The sequence below is a fragment of the Epinephelus lanceolatus genome, chromosome 3, assembly GCF_041903045.1.
Source record: "Epinephelus lanceolatus isolate andai-2023 chromosome 3, ASM4190304v1, whole genome shotgun sequence".
In the NCBI taxonomy this organism is placed as follows: Eukaryota; Metazoa; Chordata; class Actinopteri; order Perciformes; family Serranidae; genus Epinephelus; species Epinephelus lanceolatus.
Window position 1 is genome coordinate 21,760,306 of NC_135736.1, and position 24,695 is coordinate 21,785,000.

At 40.1% G+C, this 24,695-nt stretch overlaps 1 protein-coding gene across 2 annotated transcripts in view; it reads left to right on the plus strand.

The window, feature by feature from the left end:
- The window catches only part of LOC117255900 (protein ELFN1), a 177,467-nt gene that overhangs the window by 67,128 nt on the left and 85,644 nt on the right, over nucleotides 1-24,695 (plus strand). Inside the window, exon 2 of one of the 2 annotated variants that reach the window (XM_033625140.2) lies at nucleotides 17,414-17,486. The exons of the other annotated variant lie outside the window; for it this stretch is intronic. The gene's annotated coding sequence lies outside the window, so the exon portion shown is untranslated. The remainder of the gene's footprint in view (nucleotides 1-17,413; nucleotides 17,487-24,695) is intronic. 2 annotated transcript variants of the gene reach the window in all.

Sequence of the window (24,695 nt, forward strand, 5' to 3'; positions counted from 1 at the left end):
GAACATAATTTCACTATGTTACAATGGTAACGTGTTTATTACTAGATTTTGGATCCCATGGGTCTCGCTGGACCCAACAGTAATCTCATGGGAGCAGGCAGTTTAAACTTTACTACGGGTAGGAGTGGGTGGTCTGGAACACACACATAACGGGAGCGGGCGGTAATGGTCAAAAATCCAGTGGGAGCGGACTTAAGGAAACAGTTCTGCGCAGAGCTCATGAGCCCTGTTTACACTGGGTACTAACATGTGTACTGGATGATCTGATCACAAGTGGACGGTGCTAAATATAAGTGTAAACATCCACCCAGATGCAGATGATGGGATCTTATAAGTCAAACCACTTGCTGAGGTGGTCTGGGATGCTTTTGACCCCATGTTTTCTTGTAGTGTAAAAGCTGGTAAGCCCTGATGTGTACCTGACAAGGACCACGTCATCAGTGTAAAACATGGTGGTTGTTTTGGTGACAGTATGCTAATGCTTTATAATGCACTTAGGACGAGTGGGATGAAGTGTTGAATGATCGTCCATTGTTTTGCCCTATGGAAGGAGACATGTTAGAATTTGCTGACAGCGATATCTCCATCTGTACCGACACAACCATTAATGTGACCAGTGAGCATGCTAGCAAGAATGTGGACATAATAACTGTGCACGGGCCCCTTTAACCTTGTAGCATAAGTGACGTAGACAGCAACGAAATCTGAGCACAAGTGGTCAGCTGGAGACACATGATAGACACAGGCATGAACAGCGACGTGTCTCGGTTGTCCACTAGCGTTCCTATCACCAAACGCATGTTATTTCCAGGTTTGAACAGCTCCTTTGTTTGTTTTTTTCTACTGTGACAAGTCAAAATGACTTCTGTGGGACAGCCCTGTGTTTCAGGCTTGACTTTAAAATAAAAACATAATGTAAAGTTGTTACTTCCAGTGCACTAGCTGCTTTGAACTGACTTTATTGGCACTGTCGACCAGGACAGGAGGCTGTTTTGTGTGTTTTATGATAGAAGCTTATTCACAAATGTTCCCAGCTGAGTTATATTTGTTATTATCTCTGCTCAGATGTCTCGTTCGCCTCCACTTTCCCTCACTAGACATTTAGAAGAGCATTATGTAATTTATGAGCATTATCAACAATGACCAGCTGCTGGCCAAGTACAGCAGCATCCACAGGTCTGTGTGAAATAAAACAGGTTGTTTGCTTTTTATGGCTTAAGAATGAACTGTGATGTAACGCTTGTGACTCGCATTTAACACCCACCATTTTCCATCTTTAAAAAGTTTTCTGAGGTTCTGTGTGTGCGTGTGTGTGCATTTGTATATTTGAAACTTTGACAAAAGTGTATTTTGGAAGCCAGAAATCTCATCTCAGCATCTCAGCATGCAAAGTAATCGTTAAGCCATTGGTATCGATTGAAACCCCTGCAGATATATTACGGTGATTTTATGCGACAATAAAAACTTGCTCAGTGCTCCTTCAACAACTACGTACATTTTAGAATCATATTGCAGCAGACAGAAATGAAAATCCATAGCGCTAATATCAGAGATCCCATATTGATTGGGATTGTTTTTTTGTTTCTTGGCTTCTTGCACTTTCAGAGCAGTGCCTGCTAAATGAATCCCCGCTGTTTTTATGTGCGGAAACAAACTCTGAAATATTAGTAAGATAATGCGAGCCGACAGATCTGGGAGAGACGTGAGCAGAGATCAGCATGAGGAACCAAGAATGAGTCTATAAACACTTTGGGGAATGAAGCCCTGGCTGTCTGTTCTGGATAAGTGAGAGCCTCGTTCCATGTTTATAAGTTCAGACTAAAGTGATCAAAGAGTAACAGGTGGAGTCTTAAATTGAAATCGGCCCTTTTGATAAGCAGCTGAATAACAACGAGGGGCAAACAGCTTAGCACATCTTGCACGCCTCCCAGCTAGGATGACTTAATCATTTGATCATTTGAACTCTGTTATTATTGTGACTAAAGCGTTCAGAATACAAAACAAGACAGGGAATTTTTAATGTGTCGAAGAAAGTAATTTTAAAAACTGTAATAAAATTTGTATAGATGTTTAATGAAAGTGTTAAAGGGGTTGATTTGGAGTAGCGCCAGTATTCAGATATTCAGACAATATAAAGACACTATTTTACAAGTAAAAGTCCAATTTAAAGCTAATTTGTTATGTTTTTTTTTCTTTTGTTTTTGTTTTGTTGTATTTCGTTTTTGTTTTTTGGCCACTTTGAAGCAGTACACCAAGTAGTGAACACAATATTGACGTTGATATGGTGCTTGTCAGCAAACAGTTGCTTATGTACACATCCAGCGGTTAAGGTGCAGCATTCATGTTTGTGTCCACCTGATGAATGTCTCTCTTTTAGCTCTGTTTTTGGTCTCTACCAGCTCTTGAGGGAAATATCTGGCTCTTTAGCTGCTTAATGCTCCACTGTATTCACCAGCCAGTTGCTGACTTTCTCTGTCTGCTGTTTGGACCTGAGCAGGTAGTGTTCCGAGGGTTTGTAGAGCTTTTCGTTGTAGTAGCTCAATAATATAATCCCTCATATTGTCACATAATTGTCACTTGCAATTTGTACATCATTATTAAAATATAATAATCTATTATAGATAATTATGTTTAGAATCTTAATCTACAAAGTAACTTGTAACTATGGCCATCTTGTTCTCAGTCCCAGGTCGTCAAATAACAGTGCTTTGTCCCGCTCCTCAGTGTGTGATACCAATGCCATCTCTATAGCCCTGTTTCCACCAACCACTTTCGGTATGGTACCTTTGGAACCTTAAAAGTAACCCTTCAAACATACCTGGACCATAGCGTTTCCACTGCAAACAGTACTTTTTTCATGTGGGTGGGGTTGTTGTCACTCACTGCTCCGTCCAGTGTATTTCCTCATTACTGGTGACACAGATGGAAGACTGTGCCTTGTTTATCGTCCACCGATTGAGGCTGCACGCCGACATTTTCGGTGTTAGAGCTGTTTTAATGTAAACTCAATGCTTTGTTAATGTAACGCTACCTAACTTACGTCTTTCCGTCACTTACTAATGTTACTAATGTGACATATTTAACATTTCATCCTTATTTTAACCCCAAAAAATGTTTTTTCTAAACCTAGCTATGTAGTTTTGTTGTCTAAACCGAACCGTACCAGTTTTTCCCAGGAGACAGCTGTGTGTCACATATAGCCGCTGAAAGTTGTGTCTCATAGAGATGCCGAGGGGTGCCTTCAGAGTCTGTATTACACGCTGAGTGGTGTGAGAAAGTGTCTGTATTTGGCAACCTGGGAGCGTACATATTTGTTGATCTGGGATGAGAACGTGTTGCTATAGCTGTTAGATTAATCTAATTAAGACAAAAAAACTATAGTAATTCTTCTTTTTAAAACGGTGAAGTAGACATATAAAGCGGCAGAAAGTCCCGAAGCAGTACCTTGAGATAGTGCTGAAGCACAGTATGTGAATTAAAAATATTGAATTATTTTCTGCATTGATTTTGGTGAAAGCTATTTTGAATAGTTCAAGACTAAACCCTAAATAATAAAAAAAATATTTACAACCACATCTCACATGTTCAAGTGTTTATCTCTTCAGATAATCAACCAAAACTGTCAAAAAAACAAACAAAAGCTTTGCTCTCACTTTTCTCCTGACATAAAGGTGTTAATGCATCTGCTGAAAACATGAAATAGAGCAACAGTCAAAGGCTCGACATCGCAGGTGCTTGTATTAAATGTAACAAAGAGGCAGCTGTAGCACAGTGGGTAGAATGGGTTTGGTTAAATGCCAGTTTGGTTTGTGTCTGTGAGAACTTCCTGTCTAAGTGTCCTTGACTAACCATTGAACCCCACTGGCTCCCAATGTATGTGTTAAATAATTATTGATAGAATTTAAGTCACTTTAGATGAGAATATATTACAGATAATGTAATCATTTTGATCCTTTTCTACTGAGTGCACATTAATTTGAATGTCTTGGTTACATATTGTAGAAACACTGTCTGAACAGCATAGAAACTAGACATCTAAAGAAACCTTTTCAGCCACATTTATAATCCTTTGAACCTACACGTCTAGACATCTTTTGACCGGTTGACAGATCTGTTCTGTGCCCATAGTGCCTATTATGTGACACATTTGTCTGGACAGAAGTTGGTGAAAATGAAGATGATAAAGTTTTGAAATCAATTGCAGCAAGGAAGCTTTTCATATATTATTAACAACTACTTGTTCGGTCACCTCTGTGTTCAGAATTTCCTTTTTTTTTATGTGAGAAAGATTTTTCAGTTTTTTTAATTGTTACATTCATATTTTATTAGGTTTATTTCTTTTATAGCTTTACAAAGGCTCCCTTTACTTCAGTACAGAAAAAAAATGGCTAGAACAGAGTGTGCTGCTGCACAGCTGCAAGTAAGGTGCAGGGAACATGAAGGCAGAGAACAGGTGGCGTTTGAATGCTTTGTATCGACAAAAGGAGGATTTCAGGAGTAATATGGAGACAGCGCAAATGTGGCTTTACTAAAAAGAAAAAAAAGAAGGGCAGGGAGTGTCTAAATCCTTTGTACAGTAAGGGACTGTATGAAAATTACTGGGGTGGGTGCTGGGGTTTGAATCTTGTTTTTTGCTTTAAAACATGGAAAGGCCCTCCCCAGTGTTAGCCCTGCCCTTGACTTGGAAAAATAACTGCAACACCCTCTGTTCCCAAATCTCTCCAAATTAAATACTGTTTTGGAACAACTTGTTTCACTAGAGAGGCAAAGCATAAAGAATTTAAGATGGTCTAATATAATATAAACCTTCACACAGTGGTTCCCAACTGGTGGATCGGGTTCCAAAAGTGGGTCCTGGGTCCATTCTGAATGGACCACAAGTGACTCGCGCACACAAATTTCCAACACAGTTTTTATTTTGAAGTGTTGTTTCCTGCTGTAGAGTCATTGAATAATGGACCTACCTGACAGAGACAGCAAAATAGCTCAACGACATGGCAAAATGCAAGTATGATGCTGAATGTATTAAACTGTGTGGACATGGAGCTAATGATTAAGGAGAAATCTGCACCCTTTGGCTGGACCAGTTGGGAACCACTACCTTAACATATTAGTGGAATCATTTTCACAGTAGCCACCATAATGCACATTAGCAGTGGAATTTTCAATTTTTTGCTAAATATTACAAAATTATTAATATTCCACTTTATTTTAGAAAAAGGAAACACTAAGTAAAAGGCTAAACTGGAATTTTAATACACAACGACTTCCTATGACACATTTACCCTTTTAAAAGCGTCCTGGGGAGACTGAAGAGAAACGACAGCATCAGTTGTTTTAACAAGTGCCCCAAAATGATGTTCAAGTAACAAAGCCCTCTGGTGGCCATAGTGATAATGCTGTGTGCAAAGGAGGAAGTCAGGGGTCGGTTTTTTAGAGCAGAGGTTCCCAACTGGTCCAGCCAAAGGGTGCAGATTTCTCCTTAATCATTAGTTCCATGTCCACACAGTTTAATACATTCAGCGTCATACTTGCATTTTGCCATGTCGTCGAGCTAGTTTGCTGTCTCTGTCAAGTAGCTGTCCATTAGTCACTCACTCTACAGCAGGAAACGGCACTTCAAAATAAAAGCTCTGTGCTTGAAATTCACTGTACTTACAAATAAAATGTGTTTTTTTTTTTTTTACAAACTTGACACTTTTGCAAGTCACTTGGAAATTAACTTTTCTGTCCACCTGCCACCATGGCTAGCAGATTCCAAAATCTACCAGCCACTCATTAGGTTATCATTGTTTTTTTGGCTGATGAGTGAAGTAAATTGAGCAGAAACTTGCATATTTTACCAAGATTTGGCTGGTAGCTGGTGCTAATTTCCAGCCTGGCTTGTGGTCCATTCAGAACCGATCTGCAACACACTTTTGGACTGCACCCCACCAGTTGGAAATCACTGTTTTAGAGCATTAGAGTCCACGTAGGGAGGAGATTAGTGTGAATGGAACAGTCAACAGAACATCAATCTTAAACAACTGACAGCCAACCTTGTAACCACAGTGTTTTTCTACCCTTAAAAAAGGACTTAATTCAATACAAACAAATGATGTTTCCCTAAACCTAACCAAATTTTAACCACAGTGTTATCACATTATAAAAAGGGATTTATTTTTCTACAGGTGATTTGTACAGTTTTGGAAAGCACAGAATGATGTTGTCCTGCCAGTGCAGCGTCAGCTCAAAAAATACTATGTGATGTTGAAATTACATATATTAACTTTGGAGGAATAATTGATTTTCCCTTGCTGCTGGTAGAGATTGCATCTAATCTCTAATCTTATTAATTGTTTCTCATAACTGACATTTATGTCCTATTAGCTAGCTGACTAATGAGAAAAATTTAGTCCTGAAACATTGTCAGGACCGTTGTACTATGGGTAAAGTGTACGCACCACAGTAATCCCACCATTTGCAACTATGTGATTATTTCCCCCCCTTTTTAAAAACAATTCATTTTGCAAGAAAGGGCTAAAATATAAATTTGAGATGAGTAAAAATTAAAATCCCCTCTTCTGCTTGCCCAAAAAGCATTTTTACAAAATGCAAAAATTAAATATACATTACTCTTCGTCTTCTCGGAAGGCGCTTCTACTCCTTAATAATTTTTGTACAGTCCCTAAGAGGACAATTACTCTGTGAGAACAAACAAGCTAAGAGACTAAGGAGCTGGAGCACCAGATATGCTCACTGGAGGTCATTTTTTTCAGATTGACTTTTTTTTCCTTTTCTTGCTTCTGCTTCCTTTGAGCTTTGTAGATTTTTACACATCTCCTGGAAAAACAAGGCAAAATCCCTGCCTTATACCACTCCTTACCATATCTGTCAAAACACGAAAGTACCCCATGAATCATGCAGCAGCCTCAACAGCGTGAATAGTAACGGGAGCATATCTACAGTTGTATGTTCCTGTAGTCCTATGTTTCCCAGCTAAACATCCCCTTATTATGATTCATTAATGAGACCTTTCAAAGGGTTTTATGATCTCAGCAATGTTTTCCCCAGGTCAGATGTTCAAAGTATGTTTCCCTGGGTCAATATGTTGAAATCACCCACCTACAGCTCACAGCCTACTGATGTTTAACTCTTTGAAACCTACACCCTCAAATTTCAGAGCAAGATTGTTTTCTTAACTTTAGATATTGATATCTCCACAGTGGTTGGACAGATTTTTACCATTCAAACTGCATTTGAAACATCCATACCCCTCCTTCATTTGTCATTTGTACTGTGAAGCTAGCCCCTACTAGTCTATTACATTATGTTAGTTTATATCAAGAGACATAACACCCTGGGAACATGGGGATTAGAGGTCAACCAGTATATCCTCCTGAGACCCGGTGTCCTCATATGAGGACATCCCATTCTGGGTTTACTTGACCTTATACTTCATTCTACTCAACTTAGACCTGTTGTCCTCATTCATGGATACTTTTTTGTGCCATCTTGTGGTAGTAACAGCACAGTGCACTAATCAAAAAAAACCCCAAGATGGCAGCCATCTCTGCCAAGTCAGTCTGCGATCCCAACACAAAAGTGGACAAGGTACAAAACCTGATTAAATTCAGTGGTTTAAACTTGTTTATTTATGATTAATAATGTTTGTAGTTTGATAGGGCAACATATTTGACCAATTTTAGCAACTGTAACAAGCTAATTAGGAAGTACTCATTTGAGGACATTGGGACCTAATTATCATTGACAATGTTTAGTTTTTTTACACTTATCAGCTCCTATAGATACCAAATAGCTATGAGAAATTAAAGAGTGGAACTTGTTTCCGAAACAGGTCTCTTTTGCTGAGTGAGTGCCTCTAGGTTAACTGTTTTTCATTTTAACATGTATTTACATTCATTTTTTGACTAGACTGCAACAGCCAGTCCAACACTGTAGCGCTATTAGTGCAAGAACTAAAATCCATGACTGAGTGAATGCTGCCACTTCCTGTTTCACATTAAAAGTCCTCCAGTGTTTCACACACAATCCAGTCTATTACTAGGTTTTGACCAGCCTTGTTTTTTATGCATTATGAATCACGGAGAAAGTATTTTAAGTATTTTGAAAATGCAAAATGACCCCACTCTAAAGTACTGTGTAAAATACAACTAAGAGAAATAGTCTGCTGCTCATGTTTGATCATCATTTTGCATTGAAGCTCCACATGAAGTCAAGGTGATCACATTGTGTACCTGCAGCTAGGTCTCATTCTGTCCAACGATCACTGTCTTTCACCTGGGAGGCCGGTGTTTGCTTCCCATATAAACCCAAACCTAAAAAAATGTAACCACATGCATTTGTTGTACCGACATAGTGGGTGTATTTGAAAGAGACTGTACGCATTGTACATTTAAAAAAGACAGGCTGAAGTTGACACGGCATCCCAGAACGTTAATGACAGACGCAGCTACATCAAATGTCGATTTGGAAAGTCCATGACCAAGCGGTGGTATGTTACAAGGTTGGAGTGAGAATGTGTTGGTACCTGAGGATCTCAGGTTGACTTTAAGGGAAATAATAGCTCAAAAAATATAAATCACTCCCACCTAGAGTTTTTTCTAGTTTGATATTCAGTTCCAGGTCTCCATATTTATTAAGATATTCATTACTTTGAGTTTGATATTCAGCGATCCAGATGTATTTATATCTGTATGTATTACTTTGTCTTAGATGTAACAGTTTCTAATAATTGAAGTTGTAGCAGTAACTATTTCTAGTAGGGACGGTAACCTGCTGACCAACAGCTGGCCAGTAAAGAGTCCCCACAGAGGCTTTTAAGATGTGTTCAAGGACGTCTGTGAAAGAGTTTTTGAGATGTTTCCGCAAACTGAGATGGAGGAAAAAAAAATTCTCCAAGGTACCGTTGTTGCTTCTTCATCCTCTCGTCTCTCTGTCCTCTGTCATGTTTCCACTAGTGCTACAAGTCATTACAGCCATGCAGTGTTGCTATTATGTTGGTCTATTAAATAAGTGAAGAGTGTGTGTGTCTGTCTTTCACATCTAATCGCACACCAGCCCACTTCCTCCATTAGAGATACAGTATGTCAAAGCCTTTGGGTATCTGTTTGTGAATCTGTGTGTGTGTTTGTGTGTGTGTGTGCGTGTGTGTTGTGCTGTTAAGAGTTTAGCCTCGAGTCCTGTCAAAACCTTGAGTTATCACACACAGAAGCTCATTTGCAGAGGACGCTCAACAACAAAAAAGACAAGACAAACAAGGCGTGGAACAGGAAAAGACGTTATACAGTACAACTGTTTGCTGTGTGTGTGTGTGAATCCTTTGTGTTTGTGTGAATCCTCTGTGTTCTGGCCTTATTTAGGCTCATTTACAGTAAACAGATGAGTTAGAAATTCTGTTTATCTGGTGTCAGGGGGGGTGGCGGGGGTAGTTGGAGACGTGGGAAAGACGGAGAGAAGAGGCAGAGCTGCTCCTTGCATACAATGATCTATTTATCAATTCCCCATCCTGTTTCTCTCCTCTCCACCCATTCTCTCCTCTCCTCCTCCTATTTCTCCTCCTCTCTTGACTGGCCTACTTGCTTATCCTCTTCAGAGCACTTTAAATTCAACTTAACAACACTTTTTTTTTGGCTACTGCATTCGTTCCTCTCCTCTTTTCCCTTCATTTAATTTCTGTTCCATTGCTCATCTTCCCTGGTACAAATAAGATACAGTAGAGACAATTGGCTGCCTCTATCTCATTCCCGTTATTACTCCATCCCAACTTGTGTGTAAATGTGTTTGTGCGTGCAGTTTGTTTCAGAAGGAAGGAAAGAAAGAGGCAATGAGGACAATGCAGAGGGCCGTAATAACCGTGGAGTTGTTGTTCTCGACAGCACACTGCTGCAATGCTTTAATTAATGTCTAAATATAGAGTCTTAAATAAATGCTTAGAGGCTGATTTGAAGAAATACATGCCAATTTCCTGTAGGCATATTGCTTAATTAAAAATGTTGTTTTCTGAATTTAAGATTATGTCACTCCGTAGAATGGACCCAGAAACAGCAAGCGAGAGAGGGAGTGAGGAAGGAGAGGAGAGAATAAGAGTAGGGCGTCTCATCTAAAGTGTGAACTTTAGGAAATGTGTTTAAACAAGACTTAGAGTCTACAGTCAGCTCTGTGACGCAACACAAAGCTAAATGCTAACATGCTCACAGCAGGTGTAATGTTCACCATGTTTACCATCTTTGTTTAGCATGTTAGCATGCTATCATTTGCTATTTAGCACAACACAAAGCAGGGTCCTGCATGGGTCTAATTTTGAAGAGCCACTGCCAAACAGACACCACAACATGCAATAGTGCACCTGCCCCACCACACACACACTCATGAACAATTAGTTCTGCAATTTGATCCAACCCGCAGACATGAGATCCGTGGTTTGACCCGAACTTGCAAACTTTATAATCACATCTGCTCAAATAATTCAGTTAGGCAGCGTGTTTCATACATGTGAAACTAAGATAATATATTTTGAAATGAAAGTAATTCAGTAAAAATATCAGATGGCATGGTGGTGTGGTGGTTAGCATTGTCGCCTCACAGCAAGGGGTCCATGTCATTGGTTCGACAGCCCATTGGTTCGACATCCCATTAGTCCAACTGTCCGCGGTGCTGAACGGCTTGCAGTGGGCGTATGGTGCGCCGTGACCGGCTTGAGGCGGAGCAGGCTCACGGCTTATGTGTTTGTCACTTTCTTTTTCATTTTAACCCACACCATGATCTTTTCCTGAACCTAACCAAGTGGTTTTTGTGCCTAAACCTAACCAGACCTTAACCACAGGGCATCATGATGATTTCGGAACAGACTTCGGAACAATGAGTTTGATATGGTCGGAACAATGGCATGTCGAACCAATGGGCAGTCGAACCAATGGGCAGGTCCCACAGCAAGATAGTTCCTGATTCAAACTCGGGGTGGGGGCTTCCAACCCCGCTGTGGGAGAGCTCTTCTCTGTGGAGTTTTCATGTCCCCGTGTCAGCATGTTTTCTCCGGGTCCTGTCCAGGGTGTACCCTGCCTCTCGCCCTATGTCAGCTGGGATAGGCTCCAGCTCCTGTCATCAGTTTGCAGCTATTTCGTCATTAAGTATGAGACAGACTTAAATTTTGACCTGATAATGATGCGGGCTTAAAGTTAATAGCTCACCATTTTTTAACAATTTATTCTGAGGACGGTATGAAGATTTGTACCAAATTTCATGGAAATCTATCCAGTAGCTTTGAAGACATTTCACTAAAACCCAAAAATGTTAATCTGTTGGTGGAGTAAGTGGGAAAGTCAGGGGAGAAGGAAAATTCTCTGAAACCACAAATGTCTGAACAAAATTTCATGACCGTCCATTCAGTAGCTGCTGAGATATTTGTCTGGACCCAATGTTGGACCAACAGACGGACTGGCAGATCCCATTAAAAAAATAAGAACAAAACAAACCAAAGCGATACATTTCTCAACACTTTGCGAATTCCCTGCCTCATCTGTGGCTCTGTTGTTTTTAGCTAATGTTTTTCAAACTGCAGTAAACAGTGCATTTGCCTGGGACTATTTTCTGCTGCAGATTAAAACACATTTGGTGTGCGTGTGGGTATTGACAGCAGCAGGACAGTGTATGGGAGCTTGATAACGGAGCGTCGCCATTTAGTTTAACTTAATTCACACAGCCAGACATTGTGCTCATGGTAGCTGATTGCTTGTTTGGGTGGATGGCATTTTGTTTTGTCTCTCCCTCAACCAGACACTGTTTTTGTGGGCATTTTTCTGTCCCTGTTTTGTGTTGATGCAGCTCTGTAGCTATGCTGGAAGATGACATCAACATTCGTAGTCCTGCCAACAAAGCTCTGATTTGGTCGATTCTTTCTCCAACTGGAGGAAACAACAGTCAATGGGCACAACACCAGACCTACTGTGTATGGGAGGCTGAGCGCTGAGGCTGTGGGCAGCTATTCAGAAGTCTGGAATTGAGCTAGGTGTGTGCGTGTGACATCGACCATAGTGGCCATGTTCATAGTAATGAAGGAACATGTCACCCAGTGCAACAGTGACATGTTTTTAATAGTTCTGGGGCAACAGTGGAGCTCTGTGGCACAGGGGAATAAGATATATCAGGCTTCAGATACACAGACAATACTTGTTAATGGGATCAAGTCGTTATTGGTTTTGGTGTTTTCATGGGATTTGTGACAATAAAGAAATATAGAATATCAAAAGAGACATCATTTAATGTGAGAAAGAGGAAGGGAGTGTTGTGTCTGTGTTCAGTTGTTCTGATCACCATTTGATCCTCTTGCATCAGTGTGTGTGTTTGAAAGAGAGGAAGAGAGACATGACCAATCTGTGTCTCCGCATTTTATGCCAGAATTGTACATCCTTCCCACAGTGGGTTTTGTTTTTGTGGGTACAAACAGTAATCAGAGCAGGAAAACCCAGTAGGGGGCAGGTAGGGAGACAGAGAGAGAGACCAAAAGACAGAGAGTGGGTGGGTGGGTGGAATCATTACTGTGTGTGCTGTTTGTGTTTTTCAGAGAGAGAGAGAGGAGAGGGAGAGGAGGGGGGAGATTACACTGAAGGGATAACTCAAAGCTGATTGAAGGCCATGGCGGGGCCGGAGCATGTGACTGGCTCATGTTGATATTATGGTGTCATCAAGATCATAGTTCATTTCTCTCTAACACCCGTCAATCAGCAAAGCTGCTAAAAACCTCTGTGTTCAAGTGTATATTTAGCCACCCTGCACTGCTGCCTTCAGCCTGCATTTACACCGACATTTCAAATTCTCCACGCTGGAAAATAAAAATGCTGGATTGAGGCACTTAAAGTGATTTTTAGAATCTGTGTTTATCTGTTCATTTTAACACAAACCATGTTTTTTCTCCCTGACCTCAACCAAGAACAGTGTTTTGGAACGAACTTTGTCCACTTGGACTTTTGCTTTGTTATAGTTGTGTTTTTTTCAGTGCTGTTTTCTTTGTAGCTTCTTTATGGATGCGTGTTACGTATGGTCTGACATTGTCACCTGTACACTGTTATTGGCTGGGGGGCTACTAGCCTGTGTAACAGAGTTTGTATTGTATGTAGTTCCACTTGCTATTAATGCTATAATGTGATAGTCATGCACTTATGTAGTTATGTGGTTATACCTGTGTAGGGTGCCCTCTCTCAGAGGTAGTAGGTAAATGCCACTGCAGGCATTAAAATATTGCCAGTTCGTGAGAGACGTGCCCGAGGTGAGCTGTCGAGGGCGGCACTGTGTACAGATATCGTGTATTAATGTCTGTATATCCACCATAGAACATATATGCACTGTGAGTTATGGAAATGTAACTGCGAAGAGTTACAAGTGGGTGGCTGTACTTTTTAAATGATGAAATGTCCAAGTAATGGCGTAATGCCCTTTATGAAATAGCTAGCTGGCCTCTGTGCTAAAATAACATGCTGTTCGTTTGTAGCGTGCTGTGTGTGAGCTGCCTGTATGACTGACCAGAACATATTCTGTTCCTATCAGGTACATATTTTTGTATTATTGTAATTGTACTAATAATTTCTTGTGTCAGTAAACACCAATACAGGTGTTAAAATCATCGCCAGTTCATGAGAAACATGCCCAAGCGTGCTGTGTGTGCCTGTAATGAGCCAACTGTATGACTGACCAGTACATATTCTGTTCCTGTTCAGAGACTAGATGGCGGTGTAAAAAAGGATGACGGGCCTCCTCATTATTATTATTATAAATGGATGTATTGTATCCTGCAAAAATGTATGGATGCATCCTACATTTGTATAGCGCCTTTCTAGTCATCCGACCATTCAAAGTGCTTTTTATACTGAGTCACATACACCCATTCATACACTGGCTACCATACAAGGTGCCACCTGCTACTCAGGTTTTAACTCACTCACACACCAATGGAAGCATGATCTGGAGAAATTTGGGGTTCAGTATCTTGCTCAAGGATACTTCGACATGCAGACTCGGGGAGCCGGGGGTCGAACCGCTGATCTTCCGAATGGTGAACGACCCACTCTACTTCTGAGCCACACAACGCAGACCTCCTGGAGGGACTAAAATATGCCGTACAAGTTTAAGGTTGTTATTAGCTGCTCTGGTCAGTTACAGAGAAGCAGCCGAAGTGCTAGCAGCTGTGTTTTGGTACAGAGATGCCCACAAATACTAAATTCATTGCTTTATGATAATGTAGTTCAGTTTCGCATGTGTTAGGTTTGTCCTTGTCCCCTCATTGCACTTTTTATACAGTGTTCATGCTACACTACATCATGGTTCAATAATACTGGCAAATCTGAGCTGCTGTCTGTGAGGTGCACACAGTGAATACCATTGTGTAGCCTAAAGGTAGAGTCACTCACCTGCAAAAATGAGCTTTTCCACTGGATGCAATCGAAGCTTCTACGACAGAAGAATACAAGATTTCCTGTCTTTGTGCAATTTCCTGGCAGACCCAAAGGTTCACCTTTGTTCAACCCCACAAATTTGCAAAGTCAGCCAAAACAAACACTGATGCACTGTGTTTTGAAATGTAGAAAACTGCAGCATGCTGTACTTACAGTTCGTGATCACTGTGCTCAATATTTATACATTACAAAATCAAACCAAAATCACTGATATCACAGCCCTTATGGGGTCTTTGGAGCAATATTGTGGAGCAGTTTTAGTGGACATAGGGACCTCATTATCTGTATGCATTCATTATGAAATTATCTGTCTCTGTATTCAGATAGAGCACCTCACACAGAACTTTTCATCTCTCTGCCCTGCTCATTTTCATTTTTAGTTTTGTGAGCTGTCTAAGTCCCACCACTACAGAATCCAATTTAAATCAATGTTATATAAACAAACAAACATCAAACAAATAAAATAAATTTGCTTAAAAAAATAAATCCTAAAATAAATATGTATGGAAATAAATATATAAAATATATATAATTAAATATAAATATTTAAATGAGTCAAAATAGTTACAATAAATAAATACCACTTAAAAACTACAGGTTCAAAGCTTTATCTTGATGTATAATTTGCATGCGTTTGAATGAAACCCGGCTGTCACATCAGGCTTTTGTCTCGCTACTCCAGCACATGATGTCTCCTCCTCATCGCTGGGAAAGGTCATCTATCAGCCTGCTGCCTGCTGTGCACTGATTTGGTGAGGGCGGCTATATCACTTTTCAATAATTGTAGTAAATGAAACAACCAGTTAGTGAAGTCAGACTCCTGTGTTGCTGCATTTCTTTGCTCCGGCTGTATTTTCCAGCAGTGTTTAGCAGGTCTTGTCTCCTGTGTTGAGTCTCATCAAAGGCTTGACATTGCAGACTGTTACTTCCCGTTTCCTTGTATGTGCTGCTTGTCACAATATGAAGTGATCTGAAGAAAGTGACATATCAATCATGGCATCTTTTCTCCCCCTGTATAATGACGAACAACTTCGGGTAGGATATGTTTGTTTACGCCGCATAATTTGTTCTTTTTAGAACAGCTGTACCTCGTATTGAGATATGGGTACATCCCTAGTTGGACAGAAGGCTAATGTGACCATACCTCAATGCAAAGTAGGTTAAAGTTGTCAGGGCAGGGATAATGTGATCTAAACGAGCCACTTGGATTTATCATAGTTTAGATTTCACTGAGGACAGAGATACATGGATGGATAAACTAAGATTTAGCCTGTTAAACAATGTTTTTTTGACTTAAATGTCTCATAAACACCTGGTAAATAAACACACATATTTTTATAGTGCTCTGTTATGCCTCTGAGGTGAACGAAGAATCCAAAACAGGCAACATTCTTCATTAATTAGGGTGAAAGTGTGTGTAAGAACAGAACTGTTTCAAAACATAAATTCTAACAAAGCTCTGCTTGTTCGTTCTACTGAGCAGAATTCAAACACATGCGCGTGCTACGTGTGAAACTGTTGATGCAAAGTGTTTTAAATAATAAAGTTTTAGCGAAAACATGTATTAAAGTACTGAGACTATGGCTGGATAAATGGATTATACTGCACAATCTGTGTGAGACTTTGTAAACAGATGTTTTGATATAGTTTCGCTGTTGTTAAATGCACCCCCCTCTTTGCTTCAATTCATCAAGAATTTTCTCTGTTTTTGGATTCTTCGTTCACTGTGTTGTGTTCATGAATTCAGTGTAACATGGGGTGAGAAACTGATAGACAAATGGGCATTTGGGAGACAAAGTGTTCCTTTAAATGACCCTTTTTAACTTTCAGATTTCAGATTTATCTCCTGTCTGCAGAGTTCTTGTAACTGTTTTGTGCTTAGACATTTAAAAAACTCCAGAGCACAAATTTGTATATTTTCCCTTGAGACTTCCCAGGCTCTGAAAATCATAAATAAACAATGTCAATAAATAATCCTGACATGATGACACCTCAAATAAATCCTCCGTGGGGAAGAGGGGGGGGGGGGGGGGAGACTTACTGCTGAAATAACCTGGGAAAAGGGTGAACGTGACACACCAAAACAGTTTATTTATGGTACTGCTGTGTATGTGTGTGTGTGTGTGTGTGTGTGTGTGTGTGTTTGGGAGGGTCCCAACAGCATGAGCTACTGCAGATATAAGGTTCCTTCTGTTTTGTGAAAGGAGGGGGTTGAGATAGCGAGAAAAATAGAGAAAGGGGAGCGGGGTGACAGAGGGAGAGGTTGGTGTGTTTTCAGCTGATCCACTTCCTCCCTGATGTTGGCTCTCATTTGTCTTGGCTGGAAACTGAGTACAAGGCTGGAATACTGATGACTGTTACTCCGCACCCCCCCTCCTCCATCTCCTCCTCTCTTTCTACCTCTCTCTCATCTTCACCCCCTCCACTTATCCTCTCTACACACACTCTACATTCTGTCTGCTCAACTGATTTCCTGCCTCCTGTCTCTCTCCCCTTTTTACCCTCCTCATCTCGGCTCTCTCCCGATGCAGCTGCACTTCGCCGACCCAAATTTTCCTTCCACCCCTCCTCTCCCCTCCTTCTATCCATCTCTCTATCTGACCTCGCTCTACCTCTCCCGCTGCTCAGTCTATCACTTACCGGCTACATTATCCAGCTCCATTCCTCCTCCCTATTGCCTTCTTTCGCCCTGCGTTCCTACCCAATTTCTTCTCTCATCTTGCCTTCAGCATCGCCCCCCCACTTCGTGCTTGTCTTTTCTGCTTTGGCTTTCTGCTTTCTCTCATTTAGCATCAGCCTCCTGTCCTCCTCGTTCGGTCTGCCTCCTGTCAGCTTTCTTTCTGTTTCTCTTTCTTCCTCTCCATCTCTTTCTGGCTTGTGTGAATTAGTTCCAGGTCTATGTGGGTCATGGGGGTGATGAGTCGTGAAATCAGAGGTGTGTATATGTGTGTGTGTTTCTGTAACAGGGAGCAAGGGAGAGTGGCCGAGGGAGACAGGAGACAAAGTTACAGCGAGAGAGGAAAAAAGAAGACTGTTGAGGTGAGGTTCAGCCTTGGTCTTGAGAAATTAAGTGCAATGAGTACCATGTCTTCAAATGTGAACCTGCATTCTGGGCAAAGTGTACCCCTACCATCCTTCTACACCTGCACTGTAGTTTGGGACTGAGCTAGTGTGGATTGCAGGACTTGGTATCTTCCTTGAACTAAATGCTCTTATCTTTTTAGTAGCTTATCACTAAGCTTTGTCTTAACACAAGGTACAAATAGCCCAGTTTATAGTAGGAACTGTCTTCTCCAGAAAAGCAGTTGTTTGTTATGAACGCCTAAAAAGTTGACATTGATATCAAATTATATTTCAGGTTATTGTGCCATTTTTTCACATTCAGAGATTCTGTTGAGGTTTTCAAAAGAAGCTTTGAATGTCTGCCGTTATATTTTATGATGTCATCACCCTAATAATAAAAAAAAAATCCTTAAACGAAACCCTCAATTTGAATAAAGTGATTCATCAGATTAAATGAGTTACTCTTCTCTGTTTGTTAAACCATCTTTTAATGCATTCATTCATTTGTGTAATCGCTTATCCTGTTAGGGGTTGTGGGGGAGCCTATCCCAGCTGACATTTGGCGAGAGGCAGAGTACACCCTGGACAGGTCGCCAGACTATCACAGGGCTGACACATAGAGACAGACAACCATTCACACTCACAATCACACCTACGGACAATTTAGAGTCACCAGTGAATCTAACTTGCATGTCTTTGGATTGTGGGAGGAAGCCGGAGCACACAGAGTAAACCTTCGCTGACATGGGGAGAACATGCACACTCCCACACCCTGGGTTCGAACCAGGAACCCTCTTGCACCACCATGCCGCCCTCTTTCTTCAATAAATAAATTTAATTTGCAGGTGCTGCCTCCCTTTGTGTGCAGAAAGCAGGAGAGTCTTTTGACTGCAGTGAAAATCTTGTTCTGAAAGGTTAAACGCCAACAAATATGGATGGAAGCAGAATATTTTTTAGATAAAACCATGTTGTAAATTTTGGAAATAATTGCATCTTTTTTCATGATTTTCACTGTTAGATTGCTCTGTAGTTAGTGGAAATGTTTGTATCACACAAGTCAGAAATAATCCCCACGCAGCCTCCACTGGAATCTAATTCTACAATAATACTGATAGCAGGAGTGTAGCCTAATCTTTATCTGCATCTGTGCAAAAATACCTTGTTGAAACAGAATGAATTAGAATTTGAATGTCAATTTTATGAATCAATCATTGAAGTCTCAAACTATTTGGTACAGCCCTAAGATGTAGTTAATTAACCCAATTCTTATTTAACAAAACCCACCAAGATCTCAAAGAGCCTTTTCCTGTTCAGACTAGATGATGTATGACTTTTTTTGGACCCCTGTGACTTTGATCACAACTCTTTGAAAATAATTTTAGTTATTCAAGTCTAAATTAGACATTTTGAACTCTAAAAATTTAAAACTTCAATATTTTCCCCTATTTGATTACATTATTATCATTTAACCAACTTAATGCACTTTGTGTGTGTGAGTGTGTGTACTTGTACATGTGACACAGTGAGGACCAAAAAAACATATTTTAGCAACAGAGTGAGGACATTTTTCAAAGTGAGGTCTTTTTACCCAGTCTTCACTTTTTCAAAGGTCTGTTTGAGGGTTGAGACTTAGTTTTAGGGGCCAGGTTAGAATTAGGTTTAGGTTAGGCATTTAGTTGTGATGGTTAAGGTTAGGGTAAGGGGCTGGGGAATGCATTATGTCAATGAGGGTCCCCACAAAGATAGAAGTACAAGAATGTGTGTGGGTGTGTTTTAAAGCTTTGCACATTATTCACATGTGATTTTGTCTTTTTATTGAGCCACCAGGAAGGCCTTAATCTTAATCTGTCTAATAATCCAGTTTGCATACTGAATTCAACCCAGCCACCTGATTTATTGCCATTTACGCTTTAGCTATTACTGTGTGTTCTGCCTATGGTTTCCTTGACAGAGGCAGCGGTGGAGTAAGTATAGGGATCTTTTCCTTTTTTTAAGTATAAGAGGAAATAGGACAATGTAAAACACTCCATTACAAGTAACAGTCACTTAAATTTATATTTATGTTAAAATACACAAAATTAGCAGCAAAAATCAATCAATCAATCAATATTAAAGGTAATCATTATGCAAAGTGTGTATGCACAACAATGCATTATTTTCACAAACTTATCATTTGTTTTACATGTAAAATCCAGATCTGAAAAGTAACTCTCACTACAGTTATAAAATGAATCTAGTGGAATAAAAAGTATAATATTTTCATTTTTAAATGGAGTTAGTGGAGTTATAGTATAAAATATCAGAAAATGTATCTCAAAATTATACTTAAATTCAGTATTCAACTAAATACTTACATTCCACCACTTGATATCCGATGTCATACCATAGGTTACTGTTACATATAAAATCCTCTCTGTGATTTCACAGTACTGAAGGTATTTATGGAGGTCACTGGGGTCGACTTGAGAAGCCTTATCCATATTTATATTGACAAGCCAGAGGCATGAATAACACAGGCACATTGAGGGCACACACATAAACTTATGTAAGCTATGCTCACTGACAAATACACAGAGGTCATTTGCTCAAACACCTTAAAATGACTAGTGTTTATGCTCAGTGGTGCAGCAGGAAGTAGTGTCATGCTATTTTATTTTATACAGCATTTTCTTTAAAGCATGACCACAGCCTTTCCCTAACCTTTACCATGATTCTATGATGTGGTTGCCTTCCCATATGGGCTGTGTTGGAGAGCACTGAAACAACTTATTTTGCCATTTAGATGGTATGAAAACTTGTTGCATTATTAGACCATTCTTACATAATTATTTTGTGGTCAAAGAACACAGTCCTCATATGATGCATGCTTATATTGGATCAAGGTCCTTCAAAGCAAACTGTAAGGATGATGATAATAAATACTTCACTCTGAATAAGTACAAACAGTTTGTCAATTCTAAAGGAATTATAAACCTTACATAACCTCAACCGTTAATGTTAGAATGGAAATTGTTTAGAAGTTTTTTGTTTTAATTTATCATTGTGACGTAAATGTTGAATGCACAATGTAATGGCTATAGAAAAGAAGACCGTCTGTGTTTAGATTGTCCCCTGTAAGCCTTGCTTTCACTATGCAAATCTGTCTGCCATTGGGTATGATCGCAAAGGAAGGCTCTGAAAGGAAGTGTGTCAATCATAGTGCAACCAAAATAGGATGAGGATAATGGTTTCGTTTTTGCTGGTAGCTATCAGTTGCCATACCAAGTTATCAAAGAGTTTCAATGTAAGTTTCTTGCAGTTTCTATCCCCAGTAGCAGAAATGGGGGACAGTAGAAAAATGGAAGTAACTGTGGAAACTGTTGCTAGGCTCTGAAGAAAACAAGAAGTTATCCAATCCTCTTTATGACAGTAGTGCAAACAATAATACAGCTTGGAAACGCTGGGGCAGGAAAAGTTCATAGGTTTTCTGTTTCAACTTTTATTACATACCAAATCTGATAATAACTCTGTTCACAGATGCCTTTATAACAAAAACGTTTGAACTATTACATGAGAACTTTTTTGTTTAAGATCCTAATTTTTTAAAAGTCAAATATGTAAATAGAATCTGTATGTTTCTACAGAGTGAGCTGTTTCTCTCCAACGTAATGTGAGGTTTATTCTGAATTTAAAAGGAAAGTGCATGGTGCAGTATTAGGGACGGGTACCGAGTTCGGTACTTTTATTGGTACCGACTGAATTCGGCCGGTAATCCCGAGTATCGATTCATGTAAAATCAAACGGTACCACATTTCGGTACCTGAACGCATCCTCGGGACTTTGAGAGTGGAGGAGTGACGTTTTCGCTGCCTATCGTGAACGCAGCATTGTACGCACGAGAGTGTGATCACGTCAGAAGCAACTATCAACAAAGCAGCATGGCTGAGAGAAAGAGGTCGAAGGTGTGGCTCCATATCTCAAAGTTTGATGCAGACTACGCTCGCTGCAATATTTGCGATGCAAAATGCAAGGCCAGCTACGGAAATACCTTAAACCTGAGGAAGCACCTGGTAAAGCACAACGTGTTTTTAAAGGCTGACGACTGCACAGTATTTGATAGCCTGAAAGTTAAAGCTACTTCTCCCGGCGTTAGCACACCTGCAGCTAGTGGCTCGTTGTCATCTGCAGCCAGCATCGGGGCAGAAGAAGTGGGATTAACGTTTGATGATGACGACGGTGATTAAGCGGGGCATCAGCTACATCGGTTCCAGGTAATTAATAAGCTTAGTGTTTAAGATGATTGGGCTTTGTTCTGGTCATTCTAACGTTATCTTCGCATTTTAACTTGCCTTAGTTATCATTATCAGCTCGGTTCCTCGTATTCTGTAACTTTAACGTTACACTCCCCCACACACATTTTTCCCAGAGGGGAAAGAGGAGGAATAGGAGGTAGTAGGAGCGGGTTCATTTTGTGCAATAAAAAGAACTGCTGCACAGTCAATTATATAGGCTACCTTTTGATATTATGTTACAAACAGTGTTAGATGTTGTTTTATCCTGTTTGATATTGAGAAATAAATGTTAGTTTTGACAAAAAAAAATTCTAAATGAAATATCCTTTGTTACCACACATACATGCAAAAAAGTACCGAAAACAGGTACCGTTGCTTACCGGTACCGATTTCCAGGTACCGGGTATCGGTACCGTATCGGTTCAAATGTGAAAGGTACCCATCCCTATGCAGTATATATATATGTTGGTATTTCTTAAAAATCTGTCTTTATGGCCATTTCATATTGAGGACAATGGGAAGTGAAATGCATTTTATCCTCAATGTCACCTAAATTGCCTCCTTTCCACAGTCTGTGCTCCCTTAGTGACCTTTTTTTTTTTTTTTTTTTTTTAAAATGTCTCGCTCTCTGTCTTTCTGTCTCTCTCACTGTTCAATAAAAAAAAGACATGATTTATGAAATATGTCATCAGTGTTAGCACAAAGGTACAGAGGAACAGAGCATCTCACCCCACAGTGAGTGACTTCAATTTATCACTTGATGACCAGGGAACTGTGGTATTGGACCATAAAAGGAGCATTGTTTGTTATTTGTTTCTATTCATTTGAGCTTTTGTGGCGTAAACTGATCGGTTGATTGATTCCTTCATGGACTGATTGATTGACTGAGTATGACTTGGCTGCCAGCTTCTCCTTTTTAAAACTCCCTGTCACCAGCAGGCTGTTTGTGTGAAGCAGACTCAACAAAACAAAACAAAGTTTGCCTTCAACATGATGTTAACTATTCGAGGAGAGCTTTTCACTTCACCCAGGATGATCTGTTGTCGCTCTGATGAGGTTTGTCAGCAAGCTGTCTCTCAGCCTCTCTCTCTGAATCGTCTTCCCTTCTCATTTCTCTGCACTGGCGCGAGGCAAAGAGCAGCCATAAGGTTGTCTCTCTCAGAGCTCATTTTTACAATCTCTGAATTTAATGAGCATCTGCAGCAGAGCAGTCGATGGTTTGCTGATGAGCAAGAACTCGTTTGTTTTGATCATTCGCTATCTGGAGGACTTCAAAGTTTGAAATCTCAATAGATTTTCTATGGGATGGAGTGGCAGGAGATCTCCACATTAAGGATGAAGAAAGACACATCCTGAAATGTCAAATCAAAGTGATAATCACAGAAAGTAAGACCGTAATTTTGCATGAATGAAGTAAAAACGAAGGAGGAACTCATAAAGGCCAAGAGGTCATGACGAACCGTGGGCGTTGACTCATTGAAGTCTGGTAAACTTGCTTCAGTTGACTCATGCAATAAGTTTGTTGCTGTCAATGAAACTTTTCTTTTTGAGACAGTTTTCTTTTTGTAAGGAATGCGCTGTAGGAGGCTCTGCTTGTGGTTGCATGGCACAGATCTTTTATTTTTAAGATCTACTCTACAGTAAGAAAAGTTATTAAGCATCCCAGCTGGATTAAAGAAAGCTTTGACTGATGACTGAAGCTTTTTTTATTTGTTTTCCCCGCACGTCATTAAACCTACGTAAAAGCTGGAACAGAAAATTAGACAAACAGGAAGTAAATGACAACTCTGTTGGATTGTAATGCTGGTACATTTATTAGCAATAGTTGGCTAACAACACATAAAGCTAACACAAAATCTTTAAAGCTAAAGCTAACACAAAATCATTAAACATACCTTGTTACCATTATTGACTGTGTCTGAACCCAAATAAAACTCTGTCAGTTCAACATTATTTATATCTGAATTACCATACTGTCACTTTTTTTGTTTTTTACATCCAACTAAGATCCTTTCAAAATGAGGTATTTCTGCATTTAAAGGAAATAACAATATAAAAACCATACACAACATATACTTTAAGGGATACTGATTTTCAATAAGCTCTGTGTCACCGCAGTGTGTGCAGATGAATTGTGTTTGGTTTCCCACTGTGCCGCCAGCTCTGAGCTCCCCACCTGTCCACCAGCCAATATCCACCGAATGACACGAAACCATAGACTGTATAAAAATGGACAACACATCTCCACTTCCTCCCACTGTATAGCAATAAAGCCAAAATTTTACAGATATGGCAGCTGCCATCTTGTGCTGGTGACCTTATGTGGAGCCAGAGGGTGCTTCTCAAACTCAAGTAAGGATCCTTAAACAGCTGAATTTCAAAGAGGCTACATTATCAAATCCTGCCAAAGGATTGTTTCAATATCAAGGATCCTTCAAATTCTACCCAGGACTGAGTCCTTCCTTCAGAGAATGTTCAAGGATGCATGTGTGTATCCTCACTAGGCAGGAAGTACCCACAATTCTTTGTGCATGATTTGCCAGAATTAAAGGCAGGGCCTCTTCAATGACGAACACCTGGGCACTAGCTAGCCTGTTCCAATGTGTGTCCACCAAATGCTAGGAAGGAGTCTTGCGTGGCCTCTGTAGGACTTGACTTGGAATTACCCGTCCTACCAAGGAGACATCCTTGGCTTTGAGAAGTACCAAGATTCTGCGCGGTAGTGATATCCATGATATCAAGTTTCTGCCCAAACACCTATCTGACTAATTGCAAGCAGCGCCATTGATTGGGAGCAAACCAACTGACACACAGTTGTCAATCATGATGTCATGAGGATGCCCCTTTTTTTATTGTATCAGGGATTATGACCTATATTGAAGCCAGCCACTAGGGGGTAGTCGAGAAGTTTCAG